A 15299-nucleotide genomic window follows, 5' to 3' on the forward strand; every position below is an offset into this window, starting at 1 on the left:
TTACCTCCACCATAGTTTGGTCTCAGGTCAAACAACAGGGAGGGAACACAGCCCTGCCCATCAACAGAATTGGATTAAAGATTCACTGAGCAACACCCCCAACACCACCATCAGAAGAAGATCCAGTTGCACCCAGAGTCAGTCTCTCCCATCAGGAAGCTTCTGTTATCTTCTTATCCTTATCTGTCAGAGGGCATACAGAATAAAAACCACAATCACAGAAAACTAATCAAACTTATCACATGGACTACAGTCCAAATAGGAAAAGGAGTGTCAAGGCTGTATATTCTACCCTGCTTATTTAACTTATATGCAGTGTACATCATGAGAAACACTGGGCTGGAAAAACACAAGCTGGAATCAAGATTGCTGGGAGAAATATCAATAACCCCAGATATGCAGATGACACCACCCTTATGGCAGAAAGTGAAGAGGAACTAAAAAGCCTCTTGATGAAAGTAAAAGAGGAAAGTGAAAAAGTTGGCTTAAAGCTCAACATTCAGAAAACGAAGATCATGGCATCCAGTCCCATCACTTCATGGGAAATAGATAGGGAAACAGTGGAAACAGTGTCAGACTTTGTTTTCTTGGGCTCCAAAATCACTGCAGATGGTGATTGCAGCCATGAAATTAAAAGACGCTTACTCCTTGGAAGGAAACTTATGGCCAACATAGATAGCATATTCAAAAGCAGAGATATTACTTGCCAACAAAGGTCTGTCTAGTCAAGGCTATGGTTTTTCCTGTGGTCATGTATGGATGTGAGAATTGGACTGTGAAGAAAGCTGAGCACCAAAAAATTGATGCTTTTGAACTGTGGTGTTGGAGAAGACTCTTGAGAGTCCCTTGGACTGCAAGGAGATCCAACCAGTCCATTCTAAAGGAGATCAGTCCTGGGTGTTCATTGGAAGGACTGATGCTGAAGCTGAAACTCCAGCACTTTGACCACCTCATGCGAAGAGTTGACTCATTGGAAAATACCCTGAAGCTGGGAGGGACTGGGGGCAGGAGGAGAAGGGGACAACTGAGGATGAGATGGCTCGATGGCATCATGAACTCGATGGACATGAGTCTGAGTGAACTCTGGGAGTTGGTGATGGACAGGGAGGCCTGGCATGCTACGATTTATGGGGTCACAAAGAGTCGGACACAACTGAGTGACTGAACTGAACTGAACAGCCTTGTCTAACTCAGGGAAACTATGAGCCATGCCCTGTAGAGCCACCCAAGATGGATGGGTTATGGTGGACAGCTCTGACAAAATGTGGTCCACTGGAGAAGGGAATGGCAAATCACTTCAGTATTCTTACTTTGAGAACCCCATGAAGACTCCCAAAAGGGGTGAAAGTTATGACACTAAAAGTTGTAGTTTAGCAGGACACAAGTTTTAATACAATTGAACAAATTCACTGTAGCTCAGCCAATCTCAGCTTATGTAAATATACTGTTATATATTTAAACTCACTTATTTTATTATTAAATATACACAGGATAGGTATGATTTTTTTTTTTTTTTTAATTTGGGCATGTGGTTTACAGGGATCTTAGTTCCCTGACCAGTGATTGAAACCATGCACCCAGCAGTGGAAGTGCTGCTTCTTAACCACTGGACCACCAGTGAACTCCTTGAACATTCCTTGCTTTGGAAATTAGTTTATATTTAGAGCTTTTCCCTAAGAAACAGGGACTGGTGATATAAACCACTTTACTGTAATTTAGAATTAATCATTTAGGGATTTTTTTCAACTTTATACACTTTTTCAATTGTTCATGTCCAACTCTTTCCAACCCCATGGACTGTCACCCACCAGGTTCCTCTGTCCATGGGATTCTCCACACAAGAACACTGAAGTGGGTTGCCATTTCTTTCTCTGGAGGATCTGCCTGACCCAGGGATTGAAACTGAGTCTCCTGAATTGGCAGGTGGATTCTTTTTCCCTGAGTCACCAGTGAAGCCCACACTAGTAGAAGCTATTATTATTAAGATCCAGTGTTACTAAATTACAGGGTAAACTGTATATATTCTAAAAGTCTAAACTGTAACAAAACAACAATACTTTTTCAAAATTAATACTTTTTCAATAATATTTTTCAAAATTAAGTTAGTTGATTGATGAATATCAGTGTTTCCCTTGCTACATATTTTATAATTGCAAATATATTTTTTATATTTATCTAGAATTTTTCATAGCATATTATAATCATATTATGTTGACTGAATTAGCATCTTTTATTGAAAATAAAAAGAGAAGGGAGATATCTTATCCTGGATATCATGTATTTATTAATACTTCCATAGTTATGTCAGCTTAAAAACACTGTTGTCATATTGAGACACAGCATATTAGAGACATTTTCCCATTGCAGCCTAAGTAAATAAAATTATAAAATGTGTTTAGCTAATTAAGCAAAAATTAATCACGTTATCCAAAAAGACTTCAGTTCAGTTCAGTCGCACAATCATGTCCGATGCTTTGATACCACACGGACTGCAGCACGCCAGGCCTCCCTGTCCATCACCAACTCCCAGAGTTCACTCAACCTCACGTCCGTGGAGTCGGTGATGCCATCCAGCCATCTCATCCTCTGTCGTCCCCATCTCCTCCTGCCCCCAGTCCCTCCCAGCATCAGAGTCTTTTCCAATGAGTCAACTCTTCACATGAGGTGGCCAAAGTACTGGAGTTTCAGCTTTAACATCATCAGTCCTTTCAAAGAAATCCCAGGGCTGATCTCCTTCAGAATGGACTGATTGGATCTCCTTGCAGTCCAAGGGACTCTCAAGAGTCTTCTCCAACACCACAGTTCAAAAGCATCAATTCTTCGGCGCTCAGCTTTCTTCACAGTCCAACTCTCACATCCATACATGACCACTGGAAAAACCATAGCCTTGACTAGATGGACCTTTGTTGGCAAAGTAATGTCTCTGCTTTTGAATATGCTATCTAGGTTGGTCATAAGTTTCCTTGCAAGGAGTAAGCGTCTTTTGATCTCATCACTGCAATCACCATCTGCAGTGATTTTGGAGCCCCCCAAAAAATAAAGTCTGACACTGTTTCCCCATCTATTTCCCATGAAGTGATGGGACCAGATGCCATGATCTTCGTTTTCTGAATGTTGAGCTTTAAGCCAACTTTTTCACTCTCCTCTTTCACTTTCATCAAGAGGCTTTTTAGTTCCTCTTCACTTTCTGCCATAAGGGTGGTGTCATCTGCATATCTGAGGTTATTGATATTTCTCCCAGCAATCTTGATTCCAGCTGGTGCTTTTTCCAGCCCAGCGTTTCTCATGATGTACACTGCATATAAGTTAAATAAGCAGGGTGACAATATACAGCATTGATGTACTCTTTTTCCTATTTGGAACCAGTTCTAACTGTTGCTTCCTGACCTGCATATAGGTTTCTCCAGAGGCAGGTGAAGTGGTCTGTTAATACCATCTCTTTCAGAATTTTCCATAGTTTATTGTGATCCACACAGTCAAAGGCTTTGGCTTAGTCAATAAAGCAGAAATATATATTTTTCTGGAACTCTCTTTCTTTCTTGATGATCCAGTGGATGTTGGCAATTTGATCTCTGGTTCCTCTGCCTTTTCTAAAACCAACTTGAACATCTGGAAGTTCATGGTTCACATATTGCTGAAGTCTGGCTTGGAGAATTTTGAGCATTACTTTACTAGTGTGTGAGATAAGTGCAATTGTGCGGTAGTTTCAGCGTTCTTTCGCATTACCTTTCTTTGGGATTGGAATGAAAACTGACCTTTTCCAGTCCTGGGGCCACTGCTGAGTGTTCCAAATTTGCTGGCATATTGAGTGCAGCACTTGCACAGCATCATCCTTCAGGATTTGCAATAACTCAACTGGAATTCCATCACCTCCACTAGCTTTGTTCTTAGTCATGCTTTCTAAGGCCCACTTGACTTCACATTCCAGGATGTCTGGCTCTAGGTGAGTGATCACACCATCATGATTATCTTGGTCATGAAGCTCTTTTTTGTACAGTTCTTCTGTGTATTCTTGCCACCTCTCCTTAATATCTTCTGCTTCTGTTAGGTCCAGACCATTTCTGTCCTTTATCGAGCACATCTTTGCATGAAATTTCCCTTCGTATCTCTAATTTTCTTGAAGAGATCTCTAGTCTTTCCCATTGTGTTGTTTTCCTCTATTTCTTTTCACTGATCACTGAAGAAGGCTTTCTTATCTCTTCTTGCTATTCTTTGGACGTCTGCATTCAGATGCTTATATTTTCCCTTTTCTCCTTTGCTTTTTGTTTCTCCTCTTTTCACAGCTATTTGTAAGGCCTCCCCAGACAGCCATTTTGCTTTTTTGCATTTCTTTTCCATGGGGATGGTCTTGATCCCTGTCTCCTGTACAATGTCAGGAACCTCAGTCCATAGTTCATCAGGTACTCTATCTATCATATCTAGTCCCTTAAATCTTTCTCACTTCCACTGTATAATCATAAGGGATTTGATTTAGGTCATACATGAATGGTCTAGTGGTTTTCCCTACTTTCTTCAATTTAAGTCTGAATTTGGCAATATGGAGTTCATGATCTGAGCCAGAGTCAGCTCCTGGGCTTGTTTTTGCTGACTGTATAGAGCTTGTCCATCTTTGGCTGCAAAGAATATAATCAATCTGATTTTGATGTTGACCATCTGGTGATGTCCATGTGTAGAGTTTTCTCTTGCATTGTTGGAAGAGGTGTTTGCTATGACCAGTTCAGATGGTCATAGCAAACTATGACCATAGTAAAAAGACTTCACGGAGGCATAAAATAAGTTAGAATGGTCACTAATGGGAAAAGTAGCCTTTTGAACATCTGATTTCTGTAGATGCCTAATTCTCTCAGTAAATTAATTTATGTACTTCACCTATGTAAGGACATGCCTAGAAAACTAGAATGGTTCTAATCCTCTCTCTAGAAAATGGCAATAGATATGTTTTGGAAAGAGTTTAATTGTCAACCTAACCTCTTTTGTTAAATCAACCAGTTCAAAAGTAACCTTGAGTTGGAATCTGTATTGAGTTGGTCAGTTTTAACTTTAAAGGAAAAACAGAGTCCATTCTTATGTCTACCTGTATGTAATTCTATAAGTATTTTCTGTATATCATTTTATGTGTGTCACAAACAGGGATTTATTTCTGTATACTACAGTAATATATGTGTTAGAAACACATTTTATAGTTCCTTGATAATAATAAATAATATTATTGCATAGAAACTAAAAAGTACTCATTCTTTGCATTTAGAATTTATTGATATATATATAATTAATAGTATATATATATTAATTAATAGAGCCAATGAGATTTATATATACAAACACATGGAATCTATTAAAATAGATCTTTGAAACAAATAAATATAGCTACATTAGGCCAAATAATCAGTAAAGTATAACTTTTAAAAGAGAAAAGTTACCAGTATTATTAATACTCTGCTTTTCACAATGAGATGAATTGTGATAGTGGGAAAGGCTTAATTCTGTCTTGATACTAATGAGGCATGGTTTAAAATTTCACAAATTATCAGGTAAATTGTATTTATGATGTCCCTGGTGGTCCTCTTTTATAGCAATGAATATAAATGACCCATGGAATGGATTATATTTAGAACATGGTAGGTACATCTGAGTCATTGGAAAAGACCCTGATGCTGGAAAAGATTGAAGGCAAAAGGAGAAGGGTGAGGCAGAAGATGAAATGGTTAGATAGCATTGCCAACCCAATGGACGTGATTTGAGGAAACTCAGGAAGATAATGGAGGACAGAAGAGCCTGGTAAGCTGCATTCCACAGGGTCGCAAAGAGTCAGACATGACTTAGTAACTGAACAACAACAAGATACTTCTGATTTCTAGGGACAAAAGTCATGATTTTTCTTCTCCATGGTATTGCAGCTCACTTTGTATAGCTGGGTGTTAAATGGAGATGGAAATGCATATTGCTTTCAGATTTGCATTATTGCTCATTCATGTCACAGCAATGGATAAATATTTAACAACAACTCATGTTGTTTGATTTTATAGCCTCTCTGTCTTAATAAAGTATTTTAAAATGAGTAATTTTTAGTTGAGAAAAAAGAAATTAGGTCAGAAATATTTTAACCACAAATGAAAGTGTTTCCTGGTCTGAAAATACAAGCTCTATGTAATGGGGAAGGGAGAATTTGATCTGATTCACTCCACCCAATCTCCAGGTCTTTTCAGTTCAGTTCAGTCACTCAGTTTTGTCTGAGTATTTGCGACCCCATGGACTGCAGCATGCCAGGCTTCCCTGTCCATCACCAACTCCTGGAGCTTGCTCAAATTCATGTCCATCATGTCGGTGATGCCATCCAACCATCCCATCCTCTGTCATCCTGTACTCTTCCCATCTTCAATCTTTCCCAGCATCAGGGTCTTTTCGAATGAGTCAGTTCTCCACAGCAGGTAGCCAAAGTATTGGAACTTCAGCATCAGTCCTTCCAGTGAATATTCAGGACTGATTTCCTTTAGGATGGACTGGTTGGATCATCTTGCTGTCCAAGGGACTCTCAAGAGTCTTCTCCAACACCACAGTTCAAAAGCATCAATTCTTTGGTGCTCAGCTTTCTTCATAGTCCAATTCTCACATTCATGCATGACTACTGAAAAAACCATAGCCTTGACTAGATGGACCTTTGTTGGCAATGTCTCTGCTTTTTAATATCCTATCTAGGCTGGTCATAGCTTTTCTTCCAAGGAGCAAGTGTCTTTTAATTTCATGGCTGCACTCACCATCTGCAGTGATTTTGGAGCCCCCCAAAATAAAGTCTGACACTGTTTCCACTGTTTCCCCATCTATTTGTCATGAAGTGATGGGACCAGATGCCATGATCTTAGTTTTCTGAATGTTGAGTTTAAGCCAGGCTTTTCACTCTCTTCTTTCACTTTCATCTAGAGGTTCTTTAACCTCTAAATGACTGAATTCATTGTTAGAAATCTCAACTCTATTCTTGCTTTAAAACTCTCTTTCCAAATAGTCATTTCAATAGATGATACTTTGCTCATCTAGAGCTTGGATTTCTCTTCATCAAATCCAGAAGTCTTATAATATTTTTATATGCCAAATAAGAATAATAAGTTTTATTTTGTTTGTTCCTGTTTTATAGTTTTTTGAATTATATTGGGGCTATGAGACTTTAAATTGTGCTATATTCACTTGAGCTGCCACTCTGTGGCTTTTCTGCAGCTCAGCTCTCCTCTGGAAAGCTTCTTTTGAAGTTCACTGACAAAAAAGGTCTCCAAATTCTGGGCCAATACCTGAGTTTTCTCCATCCAGAATTTTGACCTCTCAATTTTTTACTACATTGGAAATCCTCCATGTCTTAAAAATATATATTTCCAAAATATGTTCCAGCTTTCCCAGTTGTGTTCTCATTGAGTAGTTTTTTGAAGTGACTTTCATGTATAGCCAGTTTATAACTATTGTTTACTAATCCAGACACAAATACAATTAACTACAATTTGTGGCCATATTTTACAAAATGTTGATGATTTTTGATATGTGAAAATGAAGCTATGAAAATCAGTAGAACAGTAATTATGGTAGCTGGACATGAAATCAGTTGTAAATGCTTAAGATTATAGCAGAAGTATTATTATACATTTCACAAGAGGTAATCATCACCATTTAGAATAATTCCATTTTTGAGATAAATGAACTGATATATATGACAGTTAACTTTGCACAAGAATGCAGAAATACATAATGTCAATTACCAAGCTAAAATTTTAGTTTCTATATCATTTATTATTTTCTTTGTGTAACACCATGGCTAAACAGAAATCTACAATATCATAGTTTAAAAACCTTCAAGAATAGCTCTTTAACTCTACAGACAAGGAAACCAAGACTCTAAGAGGTATATTTGAGCAAACAAAACTAGAATTTGTATTACCAACTTCCCACATCAGAACTTGTTTCTTTGAATCCATAGTATAGAAAAGTAAATTTAAATTAGGTTCTCTCTTTCTTTTTTTCAAGAATAACTTCATGAAATGTGTGTTAATGCTAATGTAAGTGTCACTTAAAATAATTAAGGAAATTCTGTGTAGGCCAATTGCAATAAATAAACAACTTGAATGAGGAAAAAAAAGAACAAAAAGACAACTTGATAATGAGATAATAATACACACTGCATGAAAGCCAGTTAATTGAAGGTTTGTCATGACCAGTGAAAGCTACTTGTGAATCCTCTTGAGAAAATAATAGCCTGCTAAAAGAAGGAAAATAAATCAAGAGGAAGAGATTGCAGAAGAGTATAAATTAGCATATTTTTAATCTATGCATTGTCAAAATATAATGGTCACTCTTAGCTCAAAACAGAAGAGTACATAACTGAATGGATGTGTTAATCAAACATACTCCAAAAACATTTTAGCAGCCCAAATTAATGTTTCTATGTTTATCAGATCATTCCTTATGAGAAACACCTCATAAGGAGTTTCTTTTCAAAATTTTACCTGTTTAAAAATGCCCCCTCTTCACTTTTCTTCAGAATCCTCCAGCACGGAGTTACTCTTTAGCAGAACTGCTATGTATTAGGAGATGCACTGGAACTCAGAAATATCTACCTAAGTATGTTTCTTGGTGGCTCAGATGGTAAAGAATCCACCTGCAATGTGGGAGACCTGGGTTCGATCCCTGGGTTGGGAAGATGCCCTGGAGGAAGCAATAGTAACCCACCACAGTATTCTTGCCTGGAGAAGCCCCATGGAAGAAGAGTCTGGTGGGCTACAGTCCATGGGGTCACAAAGAATTGAACATGACTGAGCGACGAAGCACAGCATACGTTTCTTTTATTTTTAGTTCATGCTGATCCTACTTCTGAATATACCATTTTTACCGGATAATAGATTGCTGCTAGGCATGTCCAGCTTGTGGAAGGATGAGTCAGATTCACTTGCTGGTGTATTGAGCAAAGTAAAACAAACATTCATTTCATTTTCAACGCTAATCTTCTCTCTGTTATTCAGAGGAGAATAAGTGATTGCTGTTAGTGACCAGAGATGATTCTGCTTGCTACAAATGTCTGTGATTTCCTGACTAGGATCTGTCATAGAAATCATGTGCTCTAGACTGGATCTGGTAGGTCAGATTGTACCATTGCAGGGCATTCTGAAGGGTAAACTGGATTTAAAGACTTTCTTCTTGCTCTGGACCATACTTACAACAGAGATTCTTCTGGTACTGAAGTTATCTGTTCTGACTGCCAACATAGGAATTATAGCAACAAGCATTTCCTGTACGATGTACTCTGGTCAGACTCTATCACCTGTCTCACTGTGGGTGGCACCTTCAGGAATTAGGGTTAGGTCAGAACTATATCCAAAGCTCTAAACAGTCATTATCTAACCTGTGAAATTTGGACTTTTTTTCGGTTCAAAAATATCATTTTGAGTGTCCTCAGGCTACTTAAAATGAAAACAGAAGGCAAGGTATGGTATCCCTTTGTGCCAGTATGCCAGGGTGCTTCTTCAAGTTAATCAAACTGCTGTTTATTTAAGGTTGTTGAATATAGGAACTGACTCCAATCTAAGAAATGGGTCAGAGACACAGATTTGGTGATTCGTTCATATCCCACTTCTTCACCTCTTTATACCAAATGATAAATGGTTCTTCAGTTTCCTTATTTCATCTTAAGCTTTACATTTTTGTACACAGATAAACACACATGCACAATATTATTAGAAGCACACACACAATTTCTTAAGCTAGCTCTTAAGGGAGGTTAAAGTACTCTCATATCAACACTGAATTAATAGGTTCAGTTCAGTTCAATTACTTAGTAATGTCTGACTCTTTGTGGCCCCATGGACTGCAGCATGCCAGGCTTCCCTGTTCATCACCAACTCCTGGAGCTTACTCAAACTCATGACCATTCAATTGATGATGCCACCCAACCATGTCATCCTCTGTCATCCCCTTCTCCTCCCACCTTGTCTTTTCCAGCATCAGGGTCTTTTTCTGTGAGTTACTTCTTCACATCAGGTGGCCAAATTACTGGAGTTTCAGCTTTAGCATCAGTCCTTCCAATGAATATTCAGGACTGATTTCCTTTAGGATGGACTGGTTGGATCTCCTTGCAGTCCAAGGGACTCTCAAGAGTCTCCTCCAACACCACAGTTCAAAAGCGTCAATTCTTCAGCGCTCAGCTTTCTTTATAGTCCAGCTCTCACATCCATTCATGACTATTGGAAAAACATAGCCTTGACTAGACAGATCTTTATTGGCAAAGTAATGCCTCTGCTTTTTAATATGCTGTCTAGGTTTGTCATAACTTTTCTTCCAAGGAGCAAGCGTCTTTTAATTTCATGACTGCAGTCACCATCTGCAGTGATTTTGGAGCTCCCAAAATAAAGCCAGCCACTATTTCCACTGTTTCCCCATCTATTTGCCATGAAGTGATGGGACCAGATGCCATGATCTTAGTTTCCTGAATGTTGAATTTTAAGCCAACTTTTCCACTCTCCTCTTTCGCTTTCATCAAGAGGCTTTTTAGTTCTTCACTTTCTGCCATAAGGGTGGTGTCATCTGCATATCTGAAATTATTGATATTTTTCCTGGCAAACTTGATTCCAGCTTTTGCTTCATCCAGTGCAGCATTTCTCATGATGTACACTGCATATAAATAATCAGAGTGACAATATACAGCCTTGATATACTCCTTTCCAATTTGGAAACAGTCTGTTGTTTCATGTCCAGTTCTAACTGTTGCTTCTTGACCTGCATACAGATTTCTCAGGAGGTTAAATAGAATGTAATTAATTTACAGTGAACGGAATTAATAGGTTAAATAGAATATAATAGAACACACACACAATCCTATTAGTAATCATATTCTTCAGTATTTTTAATGGATATAAATTAATAATCTTCCCAGATTTTCTCTGTTGAAAAGCCTTTCTACCCTAGTTGATAAGCTATAGGAACAAGATATGGCAGCTCGCTGGAGTCTAAGGAGACTAAAATGCTCCAGTTCTCCATTTTATTGTAGTATTCTATAACAAGCGAGACCAAACTCTTCTGTTTTCATTATCAAGACTCAAAATCTGAGGAATGTCTAATTAGTTTACTTCAGTCAAAACTCAGATAGGAAAATATAAATACCTTGATTCATAGTCTACATATATTCATGCCCAAAATGGGAGTGGGTAATTCCACAAAGGTTCCTCTTGTCTAAGAAAGGGATGCAAGGTGCTAAAGTCCAGTGAGTAGGCCGGGATCTCAGAAAGAACAGAAATCCAGAGAGTTGCATGAACCTGACCGTCACGCTTTCAGAAGCCAAGGGAAAATGAAGGTTCAGATAATTATGTTAGAGAAAACTCCCATTCCTAATTGAGAAAAACTACTCAAATTCATAACAATCTCTTCCTCTAGTGTTCTGATTATTATATTAGAGCTTTGTCTCCTGTTGAAGGCCAGTTTCTCTCTCTCCTTGTGCTCATGATCATGACTGCATCTCTTCTTATCTCATAAGATTTACATCACCTACTCTCTTTTCTATCTATTCAAGCCCTTGCTCAATGTGGATTTTCCCCATACTTTTCAAGTAAACTACTCAAGTTTCATCACCTTTAAACATACTTTTTTTCCATTATGCTTCCTGAGAGCCATCTATAAAATCCACATCTCTTACACAGGGCAGCTTTTGAGGATGTTTTTGTTTTTGTTTTTTACTACTTGCTGCTTCATTTCTTCACCTCCAGCTTCTCTTTTATCTATTATTATATAACATTTAGCAGTATCATTGCACCTAAAAATCTTAGTAAAGTTGTATCTAATACTCTAAAAAAATATTTATTTATTTATTTGACTGTGCCAAGTCTTAGGTTCTGCACAGGGAATCTTTGATCTTTAGTTGTGGCATGCAAAATCATAGTTGTGGCATGTGAGAATCCAGTTCCCTCACCAGGGATCAAACCTGGGCTCCCTGGATTGGGAGTACAGAGTCCTACCACAGGACTATCAGTGAAGTCCCTGTATCTAGTACTCTTGATTATTCACTTCTTGAAATACTCACTTCTCTAGCCATCCATGAAGTCACACACTTACGTTTTTCCTCCTCTTTCTTTGGATCATTCCTTTAAAACTGCCCAGCTAATTCTTTCTCTTCAGTTTTGTCTTCAAAGTAAAATTTTCTCAATGTTGAGTCAAAGGTTGCTTTCTTTTTAATTAATTTCTTTGTCATGCTGAACCTCAGCCAAGATTGTCATTTAAAATATAGTATAAAAGCCAGAGTCTGACACCTATATAACCCATCTCTAAGCTGTAGTCTTATATGTACAGCTTCCCACTGAATATTATTTTTTATTGATTCACATAATTAAGAAAACACATGTTTAAGATCAAACTGATGATTGCTTTTCTCCATCCTGATAAATATTCCTCTTCCATTACCTCATTGATTAATGTCACCAATTTTTACCTAATTACACAAGATTCTGATAATACAAGAACATAAAATCATATATATCTGTCACCTCCTGAATCTTCTGTAGGGAGCTTCAGTTATCAAAAAACTATAAAAAAAGAAATATGAAGCTGCAAAACTGGAGAATATATTTCAAAATGTTAATTTAAAGATTTCAGTGAATTTTTTTGTGGCAAGAATTGTGTTTATATAGAAAATACCTTTATTGACTCTTGTATTCATTTTTTAACTTTAGAAGATCATTTTTAGAGCTGGATATTGAAAGTTAGAAAAGAGACAGGGAGAAATACATTGCTTTAAAGAATAAACTATGATGAAAATTTATTTTTCTAAGGATAAAAAGCCCTAAAAAGATGTGGGTTAGGAAATTGCAGAGGTTGAGAAAAAACTCCATAGAGTAAAACCTAAGACTTGGAGGAAAACATATAAGTAAATGTTCCTTAAGAAGTGTATTGTTCTGATATGTTTGAAAACAGCTATGTTGATAGCATCTATTATACTCCATTTATAGTATAAACCACCATGGCTCACTCCAACAAACAAACATGGACAACTTCCAAATCTTCATTTGAATTCTGATGAACACAATATCTGGTATTGGTATTATAGGAGGAATGAAGAAATTATATCACTTGCCCAGCTTATTATTATACCATGAAGAAAATATATAGTAGAGATATGAGGCAAGAAATAAAGAATGAAGATTATATAGATTTTCAGAAAATATAACCAGTGATAGGAAAATAGAAGTAAGCTAAAAAATTTTTGCATTGTGAGAACAAAAATGGTAGGGACTTCTCAATAATTGTCACTTTTATGTAATAAGATAGGTTAGATCCCCAGAAAGCTAGTGAAACTTAGGAAAACTGTGTCACAGATGTCTGAGAATACATAAGGGTTTTCTAGCCTGTAGATAAAGCCATTTATTACACAGCTGACATTATTAATGATTTTTCATGTTTGATATGGTATAATTGTGAACATACAGTAAATTTGAACATGCCTAGTATGTTGATCTTTGTTTCCCTTTCCTTTCTTTTTGTTTGTTTGCATTTTAGAATTATTACTGTTTTTGGCTTCTGCTATATTTTCAGGGGATTGGCATCAGAGGAAAGCTTGTAAGAGATAAAAATAGTAATTTAATGAAATATCTAGTTTAAAAGGCAGAAATGACCATATGGAACAAGAACAAAAGGAAAACAAATTTCTTATTCTACTCAGTGCCTAAGTGGAGGTCTATTGAGTCTTCTGAATTGTTGATTTAACTAATTAGGGTTTACTTAAGTAACACGACTTTGGCACCCGTGAGTCACTTTATAGACATGGGTATATAGAAACAGGGTATTTAGCAACATTTTAAGTGTATTCAACAGTTCTCCCAATTGGTCCCATCATGACTAAAGGGAGAAAAAAAGGAATAAATGAAACTAGGTTGGATTGAGTACCTGCTTGCTAGAAGAATAAAGCCTGACTGTTTTTAAGATAAGCACACATGGCTTTATTGTATTAATATGCCCCATCCCTTTAACTGAGTGGGTAAGTAATTTACCCAGTGTTGCACTGCTGGTAATTGACAAAGTTAAAATTATAAATTAACAGTCTGGCTCCAGAGCCTCACATCTTTACCCATGACACTAAGCTAACTAGTCTGGGTTTCAATGGATTTCACTGGGAAATTTTTAAAGAAAGGTAGGTAGAATGCCAATAACGGTAATTGAGCCAATATTTTAGCAGAGTAGCTTGACAATATCTATCAAAATTTTAGAAGTTTGTTCCATTCATACCAGAAATCCAATTAATGAATATATTATATTGATGGATGGTGAAGGTATACAAAGGTACATATGGACAGAGATGTCCATGACAACAGTATTTATAATAGCAATGAAAAAATTAAAAGAAAATTTACATGACCATCATTAACAATTGGTCTGATGAGTCTATGTGTGGAATACTATGCAGAAATTTTAAAAGTAAATGATGTTAAAAGATCAAAAAAGTGCTTGATTCTTTAAATATAAGCATTATATATTTTTATTTTATATTTATTAATTTATATGCACTATGGACATGAGTGTGAGCAAGCTCCAGGAGTTGGTGATGGACAGGGAAGTCTGGCATGCTGCAGTCTATAGGGTCACAAAGAGTCAGACACAGCTGAGCAACTGAACCAAACTGATGAATGTATAAGTACATAAGAAACATTAACATGATTAACAATATTTGGGAGTAGTAGTATTAGGAATTGAGGGTGGTAGGTTGAAGGATGATGTTTCTTTTTCTTTTAATTTTTTTAAAAGTGATTGTATCCTTCATTTCTTTTTCTACTTTCTCATTATTAGTGTATAGGAATGCAAGGGATTTCTGTGTGTTGATTTTATATCCTGCAACTTTATTATATTCATTAATTAGCTCTAGTAATTTTCTGGTAGAGTCTTTAGGGTTTTCTATGTAGAGGATCATGTCATCTGCAAACAGTGAGAGTTTTACTTCTTCTTTTCCAATTTGGATTCCTTTTATTTCTTTTTCTGCTCTGATTCCATTCACCATTGCAACAAAAAGAATAAAATACTTAGGAATATATCTACCTAAAGAAACTAAAGACCTATATACAGAAAACTATAAAACACTGATGAAAGAAATCAAAGAGGACACTAATAGATGGAGAAATATACCATGCTCATGGATTGGAAGAATCAATATAGTGAAAATGAGTATACTACCCAAAGCAATTTACAAATTCAATGCAATCCCTATCAAGATACTGGTGATATTTTTCACAGAACTAGAACAAATAATTTCAAGATTTGTATGGAAATACAAAAAACCACGAATAGCCAAAGCA

Source organism: Oryx dammah, unplaced genomic scaffold (assembly GCF_014754425.2).
Source record: "Oryx dammah isolate SB20612 unplaced genomic scaffold, SCBI_Odam_1.1 HiC_scaffold_12, whole genome shotgun sequence".
NCBI lineage: Eukaryota > Metazoa > Chordata > Mammalia > Artiodactyla > Bovidae > Oryx > Oryx dammah.